At 45.1% G+C, this 23,520-nt stretch overlaps 1 protein-coding gene and 1 non-coding gene across 5 annotated transcripts in view; both read right to left on the reverse strand.

Moving 5' to 3' along the window:
* GRIN2B (glutamate ionotropic receptor NMDA type subunit 2B) overlaps window positions 1-23,520 on the reverse strand; it is a 333,110-nt gene that overhangs the window by 304,346 nt on the left and 5,244 nt on the right. The gene's annotated exons all lie outside the window — the stretch shown is intronic.
* LOC127043386 (small nucleolar RNA snoR97) lies at window positions 17,324-17,431 on the reverse strand. The gene has a single exon (XR_007772245.1). It is a non-coding gene; the product is annotated as a small nucleolar RNA snoR97 (small nucleolar RNA).

Here is a 23,520-nt window from a genome sequence, read left to right on the forward strand (position 1 = left end):
TCATATAGATGTGTACATTGGCCTATCAGCTGTGGCTCCCACTTCATTGCCTGCATCCACAGAACAACTAAACTGGCTGAGTTCAGTGTTTGTTCTTGTGTCCTGGGAGTGACAATATGTATAAGCAGTCCTTAGCATACACACTAATTATTAGAACTGGGCAGAGGCTGGAAATTCCATTTCATGAAGCATTTTGAGTTTTCAAAATTTGGCTTTGTTCCAAATCTGAACAAAACCTCCTTATTTTGAAATTCTTCGCAAAGTTGCAAAAAAAAATTGTTTTGGGTCAGTTAAAATGATTTGTTTTGATTTTGTTTTTTTTTTATTGTTTTGTATTATATTACTTAAAAAACTTTAAAACAAACCATTTCAAAACAAAAAAAAACAGATATATTTTATTCTGACAATATTGAAATGCCCCATTTCAACATTATGGGAGCCTCCTCGCATACCCATTTTCTTTCAAGCCAAAATTCTAACTAAACAGATCCAATTTGCAAAGCATTTCTATTTCAGCGGGATGAATTTGTCATAGTATAATTCCCAACTCTGGACCTTAGCGTCCAGGATATGGGTACTGGCCTAAGTCCTCTAAGCTTAATTACCAGCTTAGATTTTGTAGCGCTGCCACCAATCGGGAATTCCAGGGCCTGATACTCTCTGGTCCCCCCAAAACCTTCCCTGGGGACCCCCAAGACCCAGATTCCTTGAGTCTCACCACAAAGGGGAATGAACCATTTCCCTTCCCCCTCCTTTCTTCCTCCCAGCTCTTTCCCGTCCTGGGTACACTAGGAGACCACCGTGATTCAATTCCTTGAATCACCACACCGAGAGGAATGTTACCTTCCCCCTCCCTTCTTCCCCTGAGAGAGATACAGAGATAAACGCAGAAAGCAGGTTTTTCTTCCCTCCTCCCTTTCCTTTCTCCCACCAATTCCCTGGTGAGTGCAGACTTCCTTCCCTGGAGTCTTACAAAAGATAATCAAAAAATCAATTAGATTCTAACAAAAAAAAGGAAAACTTTAATAATGAAGGAAAAACATAAAAATTGTCTCTGTAATCAAGATGAAATATTACAGGGTCTTTCTAGCTTATAGACAATAGAAAGAAGCTTTCTCCAGCAGAAACACAATTTAAGCTACTTCTAGCAAGTACACATCTACAAATAAAGAAAAACAAGTTAAAAGACTATAACTGCCTTTTTACTTACTTACTATTCTGAACAGATAAGAGACTGTAGCAGGGAGATTGTCAGAAACCTGGTTGCACCTCTAGTCCAGTCCAGGACCCAGAGAGAACAAAGCCAAACCCAAAAACACAAACAAAGGTTCCCTCCACCGAGGTTTGAAAGTATCTTGTCTCCTGATTGGTCCTCTGGTCAGGTGTTGCAAGTCACTGTTTGTCAACCCTTGAGGTGAAAGAGACATTAACCCTTAGTTATCTGTTTATGACAGCATTCTCCGATGGAATGTGGTTCTGTCAAAGTTTCTCCAATCAGCTCAACTATCTTCCCCACCAACATTGAACCCTAGATGGCTTGTTGTAGCAGCTTTTCTCTCTGCTGCATACCATTGTTGTTCTTGAACAGTGCTGCCAGTTCTGGGCAACTGAACTATTATCACTCTTAGTAACTCTGGGGAGAAATGCTGCCTGCAACCAAACAACAATGCATTTTCTGGTAGCCCCATCATTTTGTCTCCTTATTTGGTCACAGTGTGCTTTTGAACATCACTGCCATATGTTCTAGTTGGCAGACAGCAGGGGGCGACAGAACACCAGAGTATTCTTAGTCATCCAGTTTTTACTGCATATTTTTCCTTTGCGCATGCTTGTGCTCAATAAGACAGTGGGCCAGTAGTGTGCGGGAATGGGAAGAGCCTGCCAGTGTCTGAACTGAAGGTTCATTGAAGTCCCTTTGAAGTTCTACTGCTGATTTCACTGTCCACTCCCCAGATCAGAAGAGAATGGGAGCACTTGGACTGCTGGGCCAGAACCCTAGTGGTTATTCCTCTCCTTTGCCATGAAGAGACCCAGGTTCAATTCCTGACAATTGGCTGATTATGGCAAAGACCAGACCAAAAAGGCCTAATCCTGCAAGTATTCCATGCGCACAGAGTTTTCTCTGTGCAAAAATCTTGCAGGATTAGGGCCCTGAAGTGATGTCTGACAGCATAAATCACCTACCACATGCCCTCTTCTTCATTTCTGCCTGCTTCCCTGCCCGGCTGCAGCTCCTCAGGGAGTTGATCTCATCTCATCTGAACACAGTTTGTGAAGTGTTTTTCTGCTTTGTATGATGCTCTTTTTAATATTTAACTTTTTAGTAAGTGTCATGCTGATGAAGGCAGTGGAATTACAGCTCTGGAAGTCAAAATCCTTTATCCAGAGAACAAATAACTTTTGTTTTTATTTTTTTCCATTTCTATAGCACCTTCAGTCCAAGAATCTCAAAACACTTTTGTCACTTTGGCCCCCCTAAGAGGAAGTGGGGTCCAGTGCATCTGTGACTGATTGCCTACTGCCCAACTGGGCCTAAGGGAGGGCACCTGGGCTTTATAATGGAGGCTCTTGGCAGGAAACAAGGAGGCAAAAAGAAAGCTGGTAAAATTTAGTAAAAGGGCATCCAAAATCCTGAGCTAGAGAAGAAGCTTGCCTCCAGGGAGCAAGCCCTGAGAAGATACTCATCTGGGGAAAGGTGGCAGGATACAGCATATGCACACAGCTAAACTTCATCTACAGAGGGAGAGCCTGGACAGATATCACCTGCTAAGAGGGCAGCAGAGTGTTCAGTTATTGAGCACTATGGTTTAAGAAGAAGAGAAGCTCAGGAATAGGTGCACTAGAAGAATGGTAAGGAGAAAGAGAGACTGTTATTATCTCTGGACACTAGGGTTTAGAATAAGATGAAGCCTCCTGTTTGTGGGAAAGAGAAAGTGGCATTGTGCCAATAAAGAATCCCTGGCTGGGCATAAACACAGGAAATCTTGGCATAATACTTACATGGAAGCCCTAAAATCTGGGGAAACTGAGGCAATGAGGGCCATGCATAGCCATGCTTGGCCAACTTGGGGCACTACAGGAAAAACAAACCCTTTGACAACTTTACAAATATTAAATTGTTTAGCTTCATAACACATCTGTGCAGTAGGGGTATAGTATCCCTATGTACAGATGAGATATCTGAAGCATAGATAAGTTAGGTGACTAGCTTAAGATTACAGACTGAGGCAGTGGCAAAGCCAGGTACAGAACCCAGATCTCTTGATCCCCAGTCCTATGTCTTTATTATAAGGCCAAGCTTCTTTCCCAGAGCGAGAGGAAGTGGCAGTGCAATTTTCCCCATGTACATTGTCCCTCACCAAGGTGCCTCTGCTCTGATCCTAAATCAATTACTTCTGGGATAAAAGTGAAGTTCAGTCTCCTTGGTCTTGGACTCCCTCATAAAACTACTAAGAAATTGTTAGTTGTTGTGTCATTGTGATAGTGAACCTGTGATACAGACACCTGCTCACTAGAAACTGGACTAAAACCACTAGTTTGTCACACTGACCTCTAAACAATTATCAGATGACAACAATTTTTGGTTACTATTTATATGGGGCTATTACCTATATCGTTCCAATTAGCTCAGATGCTGCAGAGACAAAAAGTTTTATTCTTTATCCTTACCTCCCCATTTCACTTTCAATTGCCCCCCATCTTAATAGCAGTTTCAGGAAGTTAATGCAAATATATCTCAGGACCACGCAGTCTTAAGTCTCTGAGAACGGACTTTCCTTGAGTGATTTCCAGGACGTCCTGAACTTGACTCAGTCAGAAATTATGCAGGGACAGCTTTTCTTTATGGCACTTCCCCGTCCCAGTCAAACTCAGGACATGAAGTGGCGCACAGGGATTTTTTTTTAATGTTAATTGAACTATTTCATATCTCAAAAAAGAATCAAGTTCAGGGGTAAAAGTCCAAGCTCATTCTTGCTCCACTGGAACTGGTTACCTTTGCATTTCTTATAACAAGGGCAGATTGAATCTAAAGAAGCCATTTGCACAGATTCACAGTCAAGGGGGAAGTTATCCTCAGTATATATTAAAACAGAAGCTTTAACAAACATGTCCTAAAGAAATAACCTTCAATCAGAAAGCACTGAGTACCGCATGATCTGCAAGTTCAAGAGCCATTACAAAGACAATGAAAGCATATGGGTGGGAAGGGACCTCTGTGTGGAGCAGCTGATTCATCTCTTCATTGTGACAGGACTGATTTCTTTACCCATGTATCAGGCATGATTTTGGGATATCTCCAACCACGGCAATTTCTCCATGCTCTCTTACTGGCTTCTTTGGTCACCCAGCATTTAGAAGGTTTTCCCTCACATTGAACCTGACTTTCCCTGCCTCAGCTAAGGGCCCATTTACTTCCTGATCTGACCTTAGTGACTAAAGAGAATAATTGGCCCCTGTCCTCTTTCTATAATAACCCTTTACACATTTGTACAGTTAGGTCTCCACCCACGGTTGTCTTTTATCTTGACTGAACACAGCTGCCTCTCTTAACCTTTCTTTAGAGGACTAACTGTATAAGCCTTTCAGTCATTTTCATTGCTCACTCCTCCCAACTCCCTCTAATCTGCAACTCTCTTTTTAAAATGTGGCACTTCTGAGATGAACCTAATCCCCTGCATGAGGCTTAATCAGGACCAAGAAGAGTAAGTAATCTATAGGGTCACACAAATCAGTAAGGAGGTGGGAGAGAGAAGGGAGGAAATCCTAGCAGGACATCTCCCCTCTACTCCCATACTGGCCAACATGGGTAGAGCCCTGCAAATCTGCAGATATCCATGGACCACATTTGTGGACTGCAGATCAGCTGCAGATAAATTGTACATCCACACAGAGTGCTTTAAATGTGGGATTGTTCTCTATATAGCACATTCTCCAGTGTTCTGTTGATGGAGCTTCCACCACTTCCTTTGGAAACTCTCCTACATTTTAATACACCTCAGCACTAGGAATAATTTTCTGGAATTCAGACTCTTTGTTCCATTTCACATCATTGCTTTGTTATTGCCACTTTCCATTCAATTATATCTAGATTCTTACACCACTCTCGTTACAATGGTATCTGGGCATCTAACCAACTGCCTGAACCACACTCAAGGATTCCTCTCGCTTTGATGTTTACATTCTTAAACACACAGTTTTAGGCAGTTATCATGTCTCCCTTTTAATTGTCATTTGGCCAAGCTAAATGTAATTAGTTATTTTAATCTTTCCTTTTAGATCAGTCCCTCCAGCCTCTTAATCCTTTTTATTGCTCCACTGAATTCATTCTAATTTGCTGCCATTTGTGTGGCACTGAGTTGTCCAGAAATGAGAACAGTGTTCTAGGCACAGTCTTACCAGTGATATGTAGTAAACGAGACTGTTTACCTGTAATGTGACAGTCCTCTTGATGCAACTCAAAATTGCATTGCTTTCTTTGTTACTATATTGTACTGCAAGCTCATATCTCATTTACAGTTCATTATCACGCTGGGCTTTCCCCCTTTACTGCTTTTTGGGGGGCATTACTGCTTTCTACCTCCCATGGAATATCTGTGTTTGCTTGCTACATGACTGCCTCCTGTTTTTAAATGCCTGCTATTCAATTTATTATCTACTCTCATAATCTCCAAATCCTGTCCTAGGTAGGGCTGTTTAGCGAGTTCTCTCTTACACTCAAATTTTTGATTTCAAGGGGAATATTATCACAAAGGGGAAAAAAAGCACAGGTTTGGCTTAGGAGTCAGAGCAGGGCACAGCTCCACATTCACAAGATAATATGAATTTTTCCCCAGGTCCGGCCCAAGAGCTAATCCCTCACTGAGTCCCGGAGGTTTATTTTAAATGCATTAACTTCTAGCAAACAGGGCCATGGCACAGGGTGTTTCTGAAGCAAAGGCTTTTTTACCAGGTCTCCCATCGGGGGTCACCAGCTGAACCTGCTCTCTGCCCCCCGGGAAAGGTGGCGCTGGGCAGTCACAGCCGCAGGACAGGCGAGCGACCCGGCTTCTTAGCTTACGGGAAACCTCCCAGGCCCTGCCCCAGCTTTTCTCCGCCGCGGTGGTTACGTGTCCCGGCGGCTCCGCCTGGCTGGTGCCTGCTCCGCGGGACTCGCAGCCCGGGCTAATGCGTGGTAACCGCGCGGGGGGCAGACGTGGCCTCTGTTGCAGCAGGGCAGGCCAGCGAGCGGAGCCCCCGTGCACGTGGGGGCTCGGTCGGAGCAAGGCCGGGCCGCTGGCGGCGTCCCTCGCGGTTTCCCGCCTTCCCGAGCAAAGGCTTCGCGCAGCGCAGCGCAGCGCAGCCCGGCCCGGAGCTCCGGGGAGGAAGCCGCGGCCACAGGCAGAACCGCTCCCGCGGCTGAGGAGAGGCGAGGCCAGCGCGCGTTCCCTGCCCAGGCCCCCAGCCAGCTGCCGAGGGTCCCGCGAGGGCGGGAAGGAGCCGCGGGGCAGCCCGCAGGAGCGTTCCACTCGGTCTGTGACGGGAGGAGCCAGTTCCCGCGGCGCCCCGGCAGTGCAGAGTGCTGCGGAGGAGGCCTGAGGCGACCACAGCGCGGGGGGGGGTGTCGCCCACTAGCCAGGGGCCACCAGCCCAGAGCGGCGGCAGGAAACTCCGTTCAGCTGCTCCTACGGGCGCGGCCCGCGCGGGAGGGGCTGCCGGGCTCCAGCCGCCCCGCCCCAGGGCTGCCAGGCGAGAGGCCTTCAGGGGCGCGGGCAGCACTGACAGAAGTGGCCTCCACAGGTGCTGGCTTGAGGGTGGGATTTACAAAAGAGGGTTTTACCTGCAGTGCCCAAGGCCGTCACGCCAGGCTCGTTCTGCCCAGCCGCCAGTGTCTTTGCAGCGTCAGCTGGATAAACTGCCCAGCATTTATCCTAAACACCGTTTTGTACTGGTGCTGCACCTGGCCATCTGCGCTGTGGCTACCCCAGAAGTAGCTGCATTTCAGTGGTGAGATGATTCCTCTGTGTGTATGGGGTCTGATTGTGCAACCCATACTCCCGGGGAGTATTTCCTTATGACAAGAATAGTCCAGGTGATTTCAGAGGGACTAGGCACAGAGTAAGGTGTGACTTCACATGAGGGAGTGGCTCTGTCTGGCCATGGCTTGTACATCACTTTGGGATAGGATGGAAATAGAATATATGTTAGAGCATTGAGCATTGTGTGCCTATTCCCTTCCACTTCTTGTATTTGCTCCCAGGGGCACAATGGGGTTTGGGGCATATGTGAAAATTCAGACAGATGATATAACTATACAGTTGTTCTCTCTCATGCAGCCCCTTTAGTGGGAGTCAAACTGTTGCACTACAATGAAAAAGTGGCTGATTTCTACCTCTTCTGATTGCTAAATTACAGCTGCTGGGCTGTCTTCTAAATTAAGTGGTAAGAGAGCTGCCACCCACCAGTACCTGTGTTTCAATTTTGAATGAAAATAAAATGGCTGGATGGGCTGTCCTCTACAGTCTACATTCTTATGTTGCATCACTACAGGAGCGGGAATGCAGGGGAGACTTCTATGAAGATGCAGCAGACTCCATCGTAATTCTTCCTCACCTCCCCAATAGGCAATTATGTTGACTTCCTTGTCCCCCCATCCCATGCAGCTCTACTGCTTGTGTTTGAAGACTTATGGGCCAGGTTCCACACTCCATCATGATCTGGGATTTCCCAGGATATCATTGGAATTTACAGCCTGCGAACATCCCCTGAGCTGTGTAAATCTTCACCATCTATTCTAGTGATCCATGTCAGACCATTTCCCCTCAACCAGCAGTAAGAGAAGGTCAACTGCTTTAATTTCCCAGTCTTGCGTGCAAAAAAACAAAAGATACGTATTTATGTGACTCCAGTTAAGAAGCTGAATGTAGGCTAGCTCACTAAACATGAAATTGTTTACGGAAATCTCAAAGGGCTGAACTAAAGTAAAGTGATCGGTTTGAGCAAAGAAAAAATGTAAGGAAGACTGGATGAATCACAGAATACAATTTAAGGATCACCCCTACATTGACCAGAGGCAAAGAGAATGGGGGAAGGGAATAGGTGTATACAAATACACCTTTTCCATCTCTAACATCTGTGCTTCCTGGAAAATCATGGGTCTTCCATGAAGCAGCATACCAGAACTTTTATAGATGCTTGTAAAGTCTGAAAAGAATCACTTCCCGCTGACACCAGGTATATTCACCCTCAGAGGAGATTAATTCCAGTCAACTAACTGACCACATCTACTGGCTCAGTCCACAGGTAGGTTACTCTTTGCCAAAAGCAGATCAGCATAGACCTGCCTACTTAACCAGGGTGAGACAATTTCCAGCAGAGACACATCAGCCTGGCTTTTATGGATCTGTCAAGAGGAAGTTGACTCCCAGCTGCAAAAAAATCTCAGCTATGAGATGAGGATGAGGCAACTCCCAGTTCTGCATCTTTTCTAAAGCCTCAGGTTCTGCAGCAGGAAACTTGGTTCCATTCACTACTTTCTTCTGTAACTGCTGCACTGGTGTCCAGTGTAAAATTCCTGCTCCTCAGCAAACTCTCCCACTAGATCTTGAAGTCTGGTTATATGAAAAGCACAAATAATTCTGGTGCTTCCAGGTCAGTTATCGCTTCTTTCTCTAAACTGCTCTGATGATTTTACTGAATGGGTTTTATCTACTAGTTTCTTCCCAACTTGTACACTTCTCTAGTTGCTTCAAAACCTGGCACTTTTCTTTATTCCAGGCTAGTGTTAAGTCTTTTGTACTTTGCAACAAGCAGTCTCTAAGCTCCAGATTTCACATACGACAGATGAAACTATCACACAACACTTCACGTAGGCATGGCCACAAGCACGTTCCAGCCATTTTCTTTAGATTGACTAGGTAATTGGAATGCATTTCCTCTCCTAGTTGATTTCACAAAGTTTAGCTTCTGATATCCAACAGTACAATGGTTCTGGGAACTTAGTATCTCCCTAAAATCCCATTATCTCAATTAAGTCTAATTTTTTCCCCACTAGGTTTCTGGAGTGAAATTAAGTGCTTTAATTTTCTGTCCTTAATTTAAAATACTATTTTATTTTCTTCTTGGGAAGTGATTTTATTAGTGAAGCGATACCGCTCAGAGTACTTGGCACAGGATTCAAAACTCTCCATTTCCAGTAAAGTGCATATCCTCAGCTGTACCATATGCAGCCATTTTAAACTGTTCCCTCTAGATACTCGTTTTTTCTCCTACTGGCACAACCTATGAAGAGCCCTTTGGTAAAGAAGCCAGAACCTTAATGTGGCCCAAACCTAATCCTGACTAGATCCCATCCTCATCACCAAATATTCCTTACTTTTTATTGAAGAAGAGCACGTACTTGGCAATCCTTAATAAATGCTTAATATAAACCAAAAAAGTCAAGTTTCTAAGGAATTGATGCAGTAGGTTCCATTAAAATCTTGTCATTTACTGCTTCAGATATAGCAAAAGCAGAAAATACAAAGACAAAAGGTAAAAACCACTGTGCTCAGTAATCATCAAAATGTAAGTAGCACTCGCTATAGCAATCAAACAGCAGGCTAACCAGTTTCCAGACCACTCTTCAGACTGATCTCTAGAAGATAAAACCTAATGATTTCATAGCGGACACTTCCAAATGAAACGGATTTCAACCTTTGTACCAAGCACTTGTAGCTACTAAAAGTAAAGCAAGCATCTGGGGGTTTATCAACACCCAGCGAAGTCAATGGAAGGGCTCACATTGACTTCAGAGAGCATTTGATCAGGTGCAAGGCCTGCAGCTTAACTCATGTACATACATGTCACAATTCATTAATTCTTTAGCTGCTGAGTTACAATATTGTGCAAGTACATATCTAACACCCTTCTCTCTCATTCTTCTTATGTGCTCTGAATTTCAAAAGCCATTCCTTTCTAGGGGTGAAATCCTCCCCCGATTGAATTCAATGGGAGTTTTGCCACCGACTTCAGTGAGGCCAGGATTTCATTTTTGGAGTTCAGAGGGTTTCTAATAGTTCCTAACTGGATGACAAGAGGTCCTCTTCTCCCCATTAAATATGCATCACTCCCACTGAACTAGGTACTAATATTCTGCAGGGGGATTTAGGCCCCAAATGGCTAAACCCTTGGCCTGCCAGGGGCATTCTCTCATTAGCCACTTTTCTCACTGTTCAGAAGTAGTAGAGACACCAAATAGCACATCATCCCATCTTTTCTACAGATTTCTGTCTCTCTCAAAATGCTTAGCAGGAGCCTAGTGAGATACTCTTATCAGCATTGGGTCAGCCTGTATGAGCTATGACTCCTCAAGAGTAACCACCTCATTCACTGAGCATCAGGTATACGGTAGATAAATGACTTTTAGGAATTCAGTCATAGACAGCAGTGCACCACTCTACAAGAAGAGACTTGTGTATTTGAGGTTGTACAAAAATTGTACATTATTCTATGTTGTTTCAGAAATGATAGATGGGTACCTGTATCATAATGCATACACCTCAAATGACACATTTCAACTCATATGGGCAACATCCATTTTTTAGTTTCCTAACTTTCAAATGTTTAATCAGGAAAGCTTACCATTCTTAGAGAGTAACTATTTTTGTGGACATGCATTGCTATAGTTATAGGTATGTATACTATTCTGCACCAAATCCCTTTTGGAACATGAGTTACCAGAGATATAGAAAGAGCAATCTCCCTAATCTTCCTAAACAATTCTGAGGGACAGGTTCTCCATGCATCGCTTGAGGCAGGCACTGAAATATCCATTTATATCAAGGGGATTCATGCTGCCAAATTGCCACCCATTAGCTTGAAATGTTGGAGTCCAGAGAATGGGAATGTGCTATTTGGACTAGAGCTTTGTAAACTCTTCCAAATTGCACTCAGTATAGGTCTGAGAATCTTTTTATGCCAGAACCTGATAATAGGGTCTACAAGCTGAGAGGTTCAGAGGGATCTGGCTGTAAGGAAGCCAGTTTTCTCATGGGAGAAGAATAATCTTTTGGTTGAGGAACAGCTCTGGGAATCAGTCAGGAGATCTGGGTTCTCTTACTGGTTCTGACACAGACTCATCCCCATGTTCAGAGCTGAGTCTAAGTAAACCAAGAGAGTGTCTAATTTAATTTAACTCCTGCCTTTTCCAGCCCTCATCCTAACATGTACATAATATTCATGCCACTAGAATCCAAGGTGAATTTTGAACCATTTTTTGTGGCTCAAGTCAAACATAGCTCTCACTTCTAATATAAGCAAGCCTATGATCAACAATGAAATATGGGCACAAACATATTGATACTAGCTGGAGCAACTAAAGTCTTAGTGTTGTTTTCAGGTGTTTAAAATTATCTTTAAAAGAAAACCCTAAGGAGCCACTTGCATGTCCATAGAAAATGATTAAAAGCATTTCATTTAAGCAGCAGTTCCATTTCCCTATCGCAGGTTCTCTATAACTTCTATCCCTCGCCCTATCCTCCTCTGATTGACCCCCTCACTGTCTAGCTCACTTAGTGGTCCTTGTCGTAACCTCAAACCTCCATCTGGGTTAATAATCAGGGTACTAAAGAGTTCAATGACTCCAGAGGCCAGTTACCCCAGCTGAGGGGCTTACCAATCCTGTTCTCCTTCAGTGAGACCCACTTGCTCAAGGCCATAATAAAGTTCTCTTCTGGAGTTTAGTGGAGGAACTCAAGACCATCCACTCTGTGGCTTCCAGACTATAGCTCCGTACAAAACAGCTACTGCCAATCCCTCCACAACTCTTTAGCGTTTCCCTGGCCTGCTTCTGCCATGCTCATCTTGTGGAGTGTTCCTCTGGTTCAGTCCCATAGTATTCTCCCCTGGGGTCTGGGTTTCATGAGCAGCTTCTCAGTCTGTTACTGAGAGCACCTTCTCATGGGGGCTCCTCATCTTCTCTGGCACACCCCAAACTATATTTCAAACTATCTTTATGGTTTCCCTCTTTGAGGGAAAGGTCCACAGCCCTCTTCTTGGAGCTGAGGATGTGGTTCAAGCTAGCCGTATCCCTTCAGGTCTCCCCTGTGGAGCTAGGGCTGTGATTCAGACAGTTACTTTGTTCCTCAGAAGAAGAGTTTCCCCCACAACTGTCCTCCATGGAGTTGTGGTTCAGGCCACCTGCAGAGCTTTAGCCAGCTTCACCTTCAGCTGGACCCTTTTCACCAATTAGTCCTCCAGCTCAAAAAGACCAACAAACTGCCTCTCTACTGATACCTGCCTTGCTATGAGAGGACAGAGGCAGTACACCTCTACCTCGATATAATGCAACCTGATATAACACTAATTCGAATATAACACAGTAAAGCAGTGCTCCGGGGAGAAGGGGCTGCACTCTCTGGTGGATCAAAGCAAGTTCGATATAACGCGGTTTCACCTATAATGCGGTAAGTTTTTTTTGGCTCCCGAGGACAGCTTTATATTGAGGTAGAGGTGTATATAAACTCCCTTCCCAAGCTTATCCCAATTGGCTGGAACAGGGGAGCCTGGCCCCACCCACTCTGCTCCTGAGCCCAGGTCCTTAAAGATACAGTCACAAGATTCCTTCCAAGCACTTATTCAGGGGACCATTTCCTCTCTCCCCCTATCTCCTCCACCTTTATACATCAGACCACCCCAACTCTTAAAGGGACTATGTCATCTGACAAGGATGAGATGATTAGTAGGCACCATTATCCATAAAGGGGCAAGTAACCTGTTACACTACCCAATCTGTATTTTCTCCAACTCGGGTACAGGACCTCTAATCCTATAATTAAATGTTATATCCCTTCTGATAGTCATGGAAGACTCCAAATTTATATTTCACACACAGCTTTTGTCACTGTGGAGTTTGCTACCTCACTATTTCTAAATGTAGACTGCAAAGATTCATTCTGTTGCTGTGTAGTGCCTGATGCTCTGCACTATACTGAGCTGCTTTTTACAGTGGATTCCAAGATTTCAGGTCTCTACGTTTGCATTTTTTGCAATCATGAATTAGAGATTAATTTCAACTTCAAGTTGTACAAAAATCTGAACAAGTGAAGAGAGAGACCGAGAGAACAGATATGTCATTCTGTCGCTCTCATTAGACTCTCCCTTGGGGATTGTCATCCTCAGATGTTTCATCTTGATAGTGCTGAAACACATCTGACACTGGGGAATCTCCCCTGAGATTCTTAGCCCATTGAATACAGTAGCCAGTAATACTAGGCAATTAGAGACCGAGCTAGATACAGGCACACGCAGGGATGCATGGATACTCTCCTGTGTGCATGTGTATGTGTAAGTAATAGTGTGCATTACTGTGTGTTTCCTCTGCCACAGTGCATTTCAAAGGCATTTCTCAGAGGAGTTCAGTGACAGAAACCCCACAGGAATCCAGTCGTGCAGTTAATTAACCCACTGCATTACCAAGTAGAAAGACACTCATGGCAGAAAAGCAGCAACCCCTTCTGCATCCTTCTCTAGAAACAGTTCGCAAGTTGGAAGCTCCTCAGTAGACAGAATTTCTACCCTGTTCCATACAATATATTCTGAGCCAGCCTAGCCCTGAAGCTGCTGTGAGTTCCCCCACAGCTAGTACAGATAGAGCACCTCCTCCTGGGATCAGTTCAGATGGGAATGTCTATGACCTACCCCAGAACCAATCCCCATGACATTTTTCTCATAGTACGTCCTGTTTGGAGAGGCTCAGACTCTAGTAGCTGTGGGTTCCTGTATTGCCCAGTTCTCCCACACTATTCAATATAGTGCCTCCTTCTGGAGACAGAGGTGATATGACTGTGAGCTCCAAATATCCAGTGCACCTATATAGGGTGACCAGATAGGATGCAGAAAATATCAGGACACATTTGGGGCGGGGGAGTCCCGCCGGCAGAGCAAAAAAAAAAAAATAATGGAGTCCCAGAGTCCCACCGGTGAGGGGGGGGGCAGAAGCGGAGTCCAGCCAGCGGAATAAAACATAAACAAAAAAAACAGGAGTGCAAAATATCGGGACAAATTGCGTCCCGACCGAACATCGATCAGAACACAGGACAAATGTCTAAAAATCAGGACAGTCCTGATTTTATCGGGACGTCTGGTCACCCTACACCTATAAAACCTTCTTCCCTGCTGGGATTAGCTATTGTTAGAGCCCTACCAAATTCACAGCCGTGAAAAACGTGTCACAGACCATGAAATCTGGTGACACCCTTGAAATCTGGTCTTTTGTGTGCTTTTACCCTATACTATGCAGCTTTTATGGGAGAGACCAGCGTTTCTAAAATTGGGGGTCCTGACCTAAAAGGGAGTTGCGGGGGGGGGTCACAAGGTTATTTTAGGAGAGTCACGGTATTGCCACCTTTACTTCTGCACTGCTTTCAGAGCTGGGGAATCACAAAGCAGCAGCCAGGTGCCCAGCTCTGAAGGCAGCGCCCCGCCAGCAGCAGCACAGAAGTCAGGGTGCCAATACCATACCATGCTACCTTTATTTCTGCGCTGCTGTCTTCAGAGTTGGGTGGCCAGAGAGGGGAGGCTGCTGACTGAGGGCCCAGCTCTGCAGACAGCAGCACAGAAGCAAAGGTGGCAATACCATACCATGCCATCCTTACTTCTGTGCAACTGCTGGTGGTGGCTCTGCCTTCAGAGCTGGGCTCCTAGCCAGCAGCCACCACTCTCCAGCTGCCCAGCTCCAAAAGCAGTGCTGCTGCCAGTAGTGCACAAGTAAGGGTAGCAGTACTTCAACCCCCCCTACAATAAACTTGTGACTCCCCCCGCATACAACTCCTTTTTGGGACAGGATCCTTACAATTACAACACTGAAATTTCAGATTTAAATAGATGAAATCATGAAATTTACAATTTTTTAAATCCTATGACTGTGAAATTTATCAAAATGGACCATGAATCTGGTAGGGCCCTAGCTATTGTGTAAGGGAGTTTCCCTCAGCCTTTTTGATACCATGATCCCCTTTTACAACAACCACAAAAAAGGTTTTGGGACACCCCTTCCATCTAGCCATTAAAGGGAGGATGGCCATGTCCCTGCAGAGCTTGTTGAAGACCAACAGGTTGAGAATCCATGCTATAATAGATTCCTCTCGCTTTCTTCCAATCCCTTAATGCAGCCTAATCAAGTCAATGGCTAGGCCAGAAAACAAGAATTCCAGTTTGTGAAAAATGTCAAGGGTTTGACCTCTGTTTTCATTTAGCATCAGAACAAAAATGAAACCTAATTCTTTTGTCAAAAAAATGAAAGAGATACCCAGAATTGCCAGGTGTTTAACATCTCCCACATCCCAAACAACATAGTCTCCCTATCAGGCCATAGAGTCACTCTCTTAAGCTCTTCTGTTGAAGCTGTTTCGCTTTGCATAAAACATTGACTATCCGGTCCTCAGCAGGCAGGATGGAACCTGAGATCTCTGGAGCTTAGTGCATGAGCCGCTATAGCATGAGCTAAAAGCCAGCTGGTTGTTAGTTGAGGCTGTAGAGCAGACTCATTTAATTCTCTCTAAGGCCTGGTCTACACTGTGGGGGGGAAAGGGGGGAAATTAGACACGGTATTATACACTAGACACGATAAATCAATCCGATAAATCAATCCCTACCCACCGATCTAATGGGTAGTGTAGACGTACCCTAAGTGGTCTCGGTGCCACTAAATGGGACAGCACACCACACACAGAAGGTGTATGGGTTACAAGTGCACTAACTACAGGGCTATTCTAGGAGGTGTCTTTCTGGTTTCAGCCAGAAAGCTTCTTCCAAACTGAAACATTTTCCCAAAAAGGTTTTGGTTTGGACAAATTGACATTAAAAAAACCTTTTATCAAATAATTCCATACTTACAAGTGTTTACAGCTAGAGTTGAACCATTAAGAGGAAAAAAATACAGCCCTTGCCTAGCTATGGAACCACTCCTGTCCTCAGATAATATCAGAGCTGTAAAGCCAGTTGCCAGAAAGCAAATCCTCCATGTATTAGGCCGAAGAATGGGATGAGGGACATGCCATTTGTACTGGTATATTCACTGCAAGTTCAGGACACCAAATCATAGCCTTTTCACTTGGTTCCCAGTAACCCAGGCTCCCTTTTTGAGCTATCCATGCTTTGAAACAGTAATCTTACAAGTCTATAATTTCTTTAATCTTAAAGGATCCCAAACCTCTTTACAGACCACTATGCACATAAGAAGCACTTCAACCACTGTTGAAATGCATGTACACTAGAACGAATAAGACAGCTCTTTACCAGTGAACACCAACATTACTAGCAGCTTAGGGCAGAAGGTGAAAGGAAAATACCATATTCACATGAAATTACAGAGTGAATTTTAGGAACTCATAACATTTCCAAGATGGAATTAGATCAGAACACCAGTACTAAAGCCCCATATTCTTGTGAAAAATGCCAGAGTTCTGGACTCCATTTTATATCTATCACCTAAATGATGGTGTAACCCTCTCCTGCATGTGTGTAACAGGTCCCCCCTCTGGACTAGTCCACGGAGAATACAAATTGTCACTACTAGCAGCTTGGCTCTTGAGCTCAAGCTGTAGCAGTTCATGGTTTTAGCTCTGGAGATTCCTGGTTCACTCCCTGGTGTTTTGCACCCTCCGTGACCATGCTGGGGCACTGTGATCAGTACTGACGCAAGAGTGTCTCTACTGAACCATTAACCCCACTTGATGCAAGTTTTCCTTGGACGCCTCCCATCTGACCAAGCCCAAACCTACATGGTTTGTCAGATATGATGAGAACACAGTTCCTCCAAATTAATCAGACCAGATATTGAAGCTACTATGGAGGGTGACAGGAAGACAACTTAGAAACTGCTGTGTTGCCTGTCCTCTCAAATCTTATTTTAATTATAATAGTGCTGGTAGGTGGGACAAAGGGAAGTAAAGGGAAAGATTTTAGTTTAAATCCTCCATCTAACTTTTTTCCTTGTCTAGCCTGACAAAACAACCATACCATGACATGGCAAAACATGTGTTTTCATACTGTGACATTGAGTTAATGTGTGACTACATACACTAATGTCACATCACCTTGCACATCAATTCTGGTTGTTCAGATAGGATGATGATGGGAGCCAGTTCAAAACCTTAAGATAAAAGGAGACAGATAGAAACGTACTGAAGACAAGGGGCAATGGTCATGATATAGTGAGGCCCAAAATATACTCATGATTATTTAACTGCCCCTGCCAAGGCTAACAATGTGGGACAGGCTTGTGAAAACTGAGATTCTCCTGTAAACATTTAGACTAATGGTGAACTGCTATATATAAAAGATCTTTATATTTTCAAAACCTCTGGGATTTTGTGATATAATTATCTACTATGGTGAACTTAGCATTTCACCATAGTAGATAATTATATCACAAAATCCCAGAGGTTTTGAAAATATAAAGACCTTTGAGAAGCCCCTGACACTTTCTGAGGGGAATTCAAACTATAGTGGCATTTAGCAACACCATGTTCGCTTCTAAATACATAACATGTATGTTCAGTGTCAGAGCTCTAGACTCATTATGGTGGGAAAAGACCTCACAAATTAGACATATAGTCCTCAGCGTATTGACAAGACTGATCTTATTTCCTTCCTAAAGTGGCTTTATTTGGCACCTTGAAACCAAAGTGAATGGCTCACTGAAGAAAGAGTAGATATAATCTTGATAGTTGAGCATCTAGGTTTTAGGTTTTAATATCTCTAATATAGTAATTCCACCACCTCTATCAACATCTTTTGTTACCCAAACTGCTCTTGCAGTAAACTTTTAATTTGATGTTTAATCAAAAATTTTGCTGCTGCTTTTTCAACCCATTTACTTCCTGATCTGTCCTTGGTGACTAATGAGGATAATTTGCCCCTGTCTTCTTTCTGTAACACATCTGCAGACAGTTATGCCTCCACCCACAGTTGTCTTTTTCTCTCAACCATTATTTAATATTGACAATAGTAGGTATTGTTTTCTAAGACCTTTGATCATTTTCATTGCTCAGTCCTTCAAACTCTCTCCAATCTTTCTCTATCTTTTAAATATATAGTGCCCAAACTTGAACATCATGCTTTAGAAGAGACTTAACCAAGGCTACAAAGAGAATAATTACTTTCCTGTTTTACACAAACCAGTATCCTGTATAAAGCTACCTTGCTTGCAGGTTGGCTGTGTCAGAAGACTAACACTAAGCTACCCAGTCATTTACATCTTGATTTCTGGTTCAAATCCAGCCTAGGTCAGTAATGACTGCAAATGGTTTCCATCTGATGATGGTTTAGTGGCTATAGATAAAATTTTCAAAAGCGCCTCAGTGATTTAGGAGTCTGAGTCCTAATTTCAAAAATTACTTAGGCTCTTAGGAGCCTAAGTCTCACCAAAAGTCAGTAAGACTGAAGTTCCTAAGTACCTGCGCCACTTTTAAAAATAGGAAGAAGGGTGCTAAATCATTGAGTCACCTTTGAAAAATGTACCTTGTGTCAAGTGAGCTGGTGGTCTCCCTCCAGTTCCTGACAGGCAAACAGTCATATTCCAATTGGCATAGACACCAAGGACTGAACACACCATGAAGACTTGATTCTCTTTTTCTCCATGTAAACGGTGAGGCACAGCAGTACACAACAATGTTAAGGGAGCTGTACCTGTGCTGGGGATAAAGGAAGCAGATGTTCAGTTCTCAAGGCTGTCGGTCAAACACACTTAACAGCAACATCCACTGACTCCTTTGACATTTCCATGCAGTGGTGAGCCTTGTCCATGGTTCTCTGTGTGCTGTTCCCATTCAGTTCACTCATTTTATACCTTTGACCCTCATTCCACTCCTGTTTTTTCATTTGTTATCTCCCATATTCACTGGATTTCTGAGCTCTATGGCCTCTCTTTCATTTGGCCCAGGCAATTTAGGCCATCCCTTCCCAGAATTCAACCAGAGACATTCACTGACTCCCTTGACACTTTCTTAGGATCGGGGGAGGGGTGCTGTGCAGGTGTCCCAGTTTGGTGTCTCCCTCTGCATCCCTCATGCTGAACCTGTCACCACACTCCTATTCCTATTTTCTCATCATTTGCTCCCAGCTGATTAATTGATTTATTTTTTTGTACAAGGGAGGCCATTGTTGGTTTTGTGGGAGGAAATCCCTTTTAGGGAGCCCCCCAGCTTATAAAGATCAAATTAGCTGACACCTTTTAGCAGCACTAAATTCATTCAGTGTATGTTTAAAACAAAAACCATCTGCCCAGGACTAGTGCCTAAGGCACTCTTGTCTGACCGACTACCAAAAAGCTACATGAAAAAGCAATTTTAGCCCAAAGAGACAAATTAGCTATGGTTTTGGTTTGCTTACTTACAGTGTACTGTGTCTACTACCAAGTCACACACCTTTCCTTCTCCACACAGAAACCTCAATAGCATGAAAATTAGCTTGCATCCATTGAGCCCTCTTCCTGCCTCTGGCAGGGTGTGCACACTGTTTATTGTGGGTTTGCTCATAAGCACAGAGCTGCACACATTCATTTGATATTGTAGGGTTGTTCACTGGCTCAGGGTTTACATACACTGATTTATTTTTGCATGGTTGTTCATGAGTGCTGGGCTACACAACAGCTGTTTGTTATTATCAGGAGGTTGTGAGTGGTGGGGCTGCTGTGCTGGCCTAGATTGTGTTTTTCAGAAGACAAAAATTAAGCTTTAATATTTAATCTTATTGAGCCAAACCCTCTGCTGGTGTAAATCAGCATAGTTCCATTCATTTCAGTAGCACTACACCAATTGGCTACAGTTGAGGATCTGGCCTAATAACTGCAAACAGATATAAGAGAAATAAAGGTAGGTTAAAGAGGGATTGGAGTCACACTCATGACCAGTAGGATTCACACTCATGACCAGTAATGGCGTCCCTTTAACTTCTACTATGAAATACTTGTAACATTTAGCAAATAATGGGCTCAGGCTAGAGGGCATTAGGCAATTGGTAAGAGGACATCATGCTTCGATTTTAATCTTATCACTCCTGGCCCCCGCTTCCACAAACTCCAGAACTGCAATTTTCAAATGGCCATTTCCTCCTAGTCCCTGAGGCCCCCAGGTCACTTGCAGGTATATTTTGCTGCATTGAAGCAACTAAATTAATCAGCTGATTCTTCGTGGGTAAGAGGATTCTTGTGCATGGGTGGGTGAAGGAGGGATCACTGTAATGGAAGATTTATCAGTCATATTTCTCCCAGTCACTCACTGCTTTTCTTTTAAGTGTAAACATTTCCACCAGATGGGAGGCACAGAAGATTCAGGCAGTTTTGGAACCTCATCATAGGGTGCTCTGATGCTACAGGAACCATGCAGTAGATCAGATAGATACATAAATCTTTTCCATGTGTATCTATTAAATCATCCAGTCTGTCTCTCTGATTAACCAGTCTATTTCATCATGTATCTGTTAGGACATACAACTTCCTCTCTCCGCCCCCCATTTCCTCCTGCTGCTGAGGCTGTGTCCCTGCTGACCACCACATGCCATACATTCCAGCTGCCAAGAGGTTTAGATGAAGGGACTTGGTGCAGCAGACTCACAATGCAACCCACATTTCTCTCAGGGTAGTGTAGACCATTAACCACCAAGGGATCAGCCCCAGCTTCTGCTTAATCCTAAACTCTTCAAATCTCAGAAGTGAAAGACCAGAAGATGGAATCAAAGCCATTGCAGAGACACTAACCCCTAGAGCTCTGTGTAGGCTGTGCAACAAGCTCACATCCTGTGCCAGCTTGAGAGGAGGGGTGAGAGAACAGAACTGGGAGTCAAACCCAGGCCTCCGACATGGCACTGCAGAGGCACTAAACCTTAGATTTCTCATCTCCGAGCTCTGGTACCAACCCAAGCACTGAGAGTGCGGGACTGGGAACCAAAACACAATTCCATAGGGCAGCACAGAATACGAACTACTGGACTCCAAAGTCAGCTGGCCTCTTTTGCAACAAAACAGGAGAAACAGGTTTGGTTAAACTGGTATTTAAAATGCATAAATAAATAAAACCACCTTTTCCCCCACAGACAAGATTTTTAAGGGTCGTTAATATTCCAACATTAGGATAAAACGAACCGAACAATAAATGATTAAAAAGGCTGTCGGGGAAAAGAGAGATCTTGGTGAATATTTTTCTCTCCTGCTGTCTCTTAATGTTCTTTCATGGATTTAGGGATATGTGAAAGACGGTGATGTAGCAAAAGTTCCAATCATCGCAGGTGTCCTGAGATAATTGCACTGATCAGAGTCCTTCACCAGCCACTTAGGACCTATCTTTTATCCAACTTATTGTATAACCAGCTTATCACATATGTATCTATGTGCAGCACATTGTCTACTGTGCTTCTATATGCAGGTGCGCACACACAGGGGCTTGACATGCGTGTAACTCTATTTACCTTAGTGGTGCACCTCCTGTTCTACCGCTGGTGTGCAATCAGAATGGGACCCACAAGGCAGGCTTGTGTGTGTGGATGGGGCAGTAGAGGTTGCGGTCAGTGAGGACAGAATTAACACATTTGATCGTTCAAATTTTTACCCTTTTAGGACTGTGCTTTGCACCTTCTCTCTGTGTTGCTCTTCGCTGAGGGAAAGGCGGTTTGGAAGTTGAAGCTGTTCCAAAGCAAATTCGTATTTTCCCGAGCCATAAATTCTGCCTCTGGTTATGAAGCCCCTGCATCATCTTTCCTTTGGCTTCTCCCAAACACAGAGAAACTCCCCCATCCCTGAATGCAGCGAAAACATACGTTATAGGGAGAGAGGGTAGGAGGGCAGAGACGGGATATAATCATAAGAAACAGAGAGAGAGCGAGGTCCCACCTTCCCAAACAGATTTTGTGACCATTTAACACCCCCCCTAAAGAGCAGGTATCCCCCAACCCTGGATCCTCAGCTGCTCCCAGGCATGTTTTTCCCAGACTCTTGACTGGGTAAAGGTTCGATCCCCAAGAAATTGGGGAGGGGTGTGTGTATCCGCCAAGCCAGCCCCTCTCTGCCTACAATTGTGGTGTTCTTTCTCCAGCCAGTGAGAAGGATCGGACTGGGCCGTCACTGCTCCAGCCACGCACCAGCCCCAGCTCCTCTCCTTTCATTCCCAGAGCGAGGGCTGGCTGGCCTGGGCCAGTAGCCAGCTCTCTCCCTGCGCTCACATCTGCCGGTGGCTGGCTCCCTTCTTAAATCGGCTATAAATAAAAGTTAGCTGCAACCTAGGGGCGTAGGACGGCTCTGTATCTGATCTCTCCCTTATTTCACAGCAGACACGACAGATAAGGACCGGGGTCGGTCAATTTCAGAGCACCCCGAGCAGGGGCCCGCCCTTCTGTGTGCGGGCCAGCTTGATTCTGCCCTGTGGGAGAGGGACCAGACCAGTCAGTGAGTGCGCTTGAGATTAAAATCAGTCCCCAGAGGGAGAGCGCAGAGATAGAGGGATGCAGGAGAACGAGACTGAGGGCTTGTCTACATCAGAAAGTTGCAGCGCTGGTGAGGGAGTTACAGCGCTGCAACTTTGAAGGTGTACACATCTGCAGGGCACCACCAGCGCTGCAACTCCCTGTTTGCAGCGCTGGCCGTACTCCCGTTTTGTCTCGGGTGTAGAGGATCCAGCGCTGGTGATCCAGCGCTGGTAATCCAATGTAGACACTTACCAGCGCTTTTCTTGACCTCCGTGGAAGGAGGAAGCCTCTGGTAATCAAGCTGGTCTCCTTTCCCGGTTTGCTCTCTCGTTCCCGGAGCCCAGAGCAAGCAGGTCTCCTTCCCTGCGGTTTGCTGGGTGGCTCCGGGAACGCGAGAGCAAACCGCGGCGAAGCGGGTCTCCTTTCCCGGTTTGCTCTCTCGTTCCCGGAGCCCAGAGCAAGCAGGTCTCCTTCCCTGCGGTTTGCTGGGTGGCTCCGGGAACGCGAGAGCAAACCGCGGCGAAGCGGGTCTCCTTTCCCGGTTTGCTCTCTCGTTCCCGGAGCCCAGAGCAAGCAGGTCTCCTTCCCTGCGGTTTGCTGGGTGGCTCCGGGAACGCGAGAGCAAACCGCGGCGAAGCGGGTGTCCTTTCCCGGTTTGCTCTCTCGTTCCCGGAGCCCAGAGCAAGCAGGTCTCCTTCCCTGCGGTTTGCTGGGTGGCTCCGGGAACGCGAGAGCAAACCGCGGCGAAGCGGGTCTCCTTTCCCGGTTTGCTCTCTCGTTCCCGGAGCCCAGAGCAAGCAGGTCTCCTTCCCTGCGGTTTGCTGGGTGGCTCCGGGAACGCGAGAGCAAACCGCGGCGAAGCGGGTGTCCTTTCCCGGTTTGCTCTCTCGTTCCCGGAGCCCAGAGCAAGCAGGTCTCCTTCCCTGCGGTTTGCTGGGTGGCTCCGGGAACGCGAGAGCAAACCGCGGCGAAGCTGGTCTCCTTTCCCGGTTTGCTCTCTCGTTCCCGGAGCCCAGAGCAAGCAGGTCTCCTTCCCTGCGGTTTGCTGGGTGGCTCCGGGAACGAGAGAGCAAACCGCGGCGAAGCGGGTCTCCTTTCCCGGTT

This window comes from Gopherus flavomarginatus, chromosome 1 (assembly GCF_025201925.1).
Source record: "Gopherus flavomarginatus isolate rGopFla2 chromosome 1, rGopFla2.mat.asm, whole genome shotgun sequence".
In the NCBI taxonomy this organism is placed as follows: Eukaryota; Metazoa; Chordata; order Testudines; family Testudinidae; genus Gopherus; species Gopherus flavomarginatus.